The 2977-nt window shown below is 42.4% G+C and overlaps 1 protein-coding gene across 1 annotated transcript in view; it reads right to left on the bottom strand.

The window, feature by feature from the left end:
* The window catches only part of SLC9A2 (solute carrier family 9, subfamily A (NHE2, cation proton antiporter 2), member 2), a 27068-nt gene that overhangs the window by 14952 nt on the left and 9139 nt on the right, over positions 1-2977 (bottom strand). The gene's annotated exons all lie outside the window — the stretch shown is intronic.

Below are 2977 nucleotides of genomic sequence, written 5' to 3'. Positions count from 1 at the left end.
TCATCATGAAGAGCAAAGAATGACATTATTGTCTGTACATCAATTAGTATGGTTGCCCATGCTGCAGGGATGGCTGAGGACCACTCAGTTTTTACAGGTTTAAGGATACTTATCAAAGCTGGTGGGAGGATAAACCAAGGTGGTACCTCAGCAAAAGCAGTCTGAATTGCCTAATAATTATAAGGGTGGGCAACTAAGGCAAGATGCGTTGTGAAATAGCTGTGGCTCCTGGTTCAATTACCTGGGCAAAACCAATTCTTTGATTTCCCAGTTAAAAACATTATAAATACCCATGTACAGGTTCTCAATCAAATCATGTACACTAAACCTAAACAGAGAGAGATATGTGTACTTATATTGTCTTTCTGAATACAGCCCAAAAGGACTTGTTCCATAGTTATTTATCCCAGTTCCACCATGTTTTCAGTTTACAACTATTTACCAACATAGGGCATAGTTCTTCCTCCTGAAATCTCCATGCTTCTCACTCTCTAATGGAGGAGGATGGTAGGCTTGCCAGCATCTCTCTGGAAAAAGCTGAAGAAGACTCTCCCATGTTTCATGAGATCCCACTGTAGAAAGTCTTCTACCGAGCATTTCCTGCCTCTAAGCCCCATCTGTGAACAACTCAAAACGTCCCTGAATACTACTGTAAATAGAAAGGCAGAATGAGGGAGAGCTCAGAAAAAATTCACTACCATTATGAACACACACGTCTAGGTTCTTTCTTCTAAAAGAAGGGATTAAAGAAAATATTTTTGCAAAGCAGAAAGATTTGAATCACAGTAACAGCAGTAACTTCAAAAGGACCTTTGCATAGCAATCTTTTTTAGCATTTTGCCAGAGAGTGTCCATACCAGCAGCTGAGGCTGTAGTCACAGGCACACTCTGAACATATTTCTCCTAATTAATTAACATTAGTTTTGTTCAGAAGTTGTAGATCTCTAACCCCACTAATACATCCACATCGCCAAAGCGACTGGGCAGCATTACTTGTGAGGGACGTCTCTGGGAGGACATGGGGACACTGGGAGAGAACGCAAGGTGCTTCTTTGACCTCTGTCAAGCAGCACAATCCCTGCAGGCACATCAGTGTGAATAAAAAAACAGGGAGGAGAGTCTGATGTGAGGACAGATGCAGTTCGGTGGGGCAGGTGGTGGCTTACGAATACAGGTGAAGAGTGCTTGCTAGCAGATCAGTGCACCTATCCTGGCCTTCACCCTGCAGTTTCATACACCTGCACTTGGTAACAGAGAGGAAGATCCAGAAAGCACAAAATAAAATGGCCACTGGCCAAGCAAAAACTAGCTCCAACCCTAAGCAAACTCCAAGACTAAGAAGAAGGAAAGCTTGACTAAAACTATCCCAGACCCCCACCTGCATTTAGTACTGACATAATTATCAGCTCTCTCCTCACTGTCAGCTGATTTCACCACGGTCTTGAACAGAAAGATCCTCTGTGGCCCAAGAGCAGCATCGTGTCTGGGAAGCAGAGCTCATCATTACATGGGACCCACCGCAGAATAAATTATGCTGATTTCATAGGTAAGCAAGCTTCCTCCCTGCAACACTCAGTGGTTTAGGTAGTGTTTCTTGTTTGAGCATTTGGCTGGGACAACAGATGTCCTGCATTTTTGCCAATACTGACAATTTGCCAATGCTCTTCGCAACTCTCCTCCTTGTTCTGATCATACGGTTGCCCAGACTAGAGACTTGTCATAGATTCAGCCATAAATCCCACAAACATATGTGTCTGTATATCTGAGGAAGAAAGTGGAAGAGGCCCTGGGCCATGCATGGATTTTTTTCCTGACAAGGAGTGATGACCTGGCCAGGACACACACCCAAGCCCGGAAGCTGTCATACATTCCCAGGTTCTTCAGTTTACACATAGTTCTGGTAACCAACCTCAAAAGTACGTGCGAAGAGGGGTCACAAATCTACCTAACATTTTCACCCTCCAGAACTCTCCTATTCAGTGGCAAAACAGCTCTTCACAAGTCACAGGCTGCACTGACAGACCTACAAATATCTCAGGTTATTGTCATGGGTTGTGACAGCTCTCCTGTCCATGCACTGCTTATCCGCACAAGTACAACAAGTCCGATGCATCCCGGTGACCTCCAGCACACAGTGGAGCTGGCTGGTGCAGGGACAGCAAATGCGATGTAGCTTATAGCTAATATACCATTCTTACGCATCAGGCAGGCTGCAGAACAGCCATCCTCCTGCCTGCTGCCGTTTCAGAGTCTCAGAGCTGCAGCTCACTGACTGAAGCGTTAGGGCTGTCAGGTCTGCATCAAAGACATTACAAAGCACTCAGTACTATTTATTAGCTTCTGAAAATAAATAGTTGTAATTATTGTAGTCATTCAGAAAAGCTTTGCAGCATGGGGAGTGGGGAAGCATGTTCTGGACATGGTTTGTTTTTGGATCCTGAGGTAATGGAGACACTGTAAATAGATGTCTGATAAGAATCTGTCACCAGATTAATCAGGATCCTTGCAAGCTGTAACTTAAAACACCTACCAAGCTTAACCACTAGAATTTAAAGGGACGACACTCTTATTTTCAGTCACATTTTGCATTCATTCAACTAGCGTCAACTAATCGATGAGTTGGTTCACCATTACAACAAACAGTGCTGTACGTTATTCAGGTAAGTAATATTCCACAGCTAATCACTGCTCGCTTTATCAATCTGGTATCTTTCCAGAGTACTTATTTAGAAAAAGATCTACTGAAATGTCTTTAATTTAAAAATTATTTGGCAATGTAGTGTTAGAATTTAGTATAAAATCACTTTCTTTAAATATGGAAGATTTTATCTACATTATTATTGTATGTTCTTCCCAAACTAAATTTTTACTGTCACAATAATCAAAGTAAAACTTAGGTCTGTTTTATTTTACATTTCTTATCCACATACATTAATTCTGTGTTCCACTTCTGTGACCTGAGGTAGCTGCCTTGATC

This window comes from Buceros rhinoceros, unplaced genomic scaffold (genome assembly GCF_000710305.1).
Source record: "Buceros rhinoceros silvestris isolate BGI_N320 unplaced genomic scaffold, ASM71030v1 scaffold185, whole genome shotgun sequence".
NCBI lineage: Eukaryota > Metazoa > Chordata > Aves > Bucerotiformes > Bucerotidae > Buceros > Buceros rhinoceros.
This window is presented reverse-complemented; position numbering and strand designations above follow the sequence as displayed.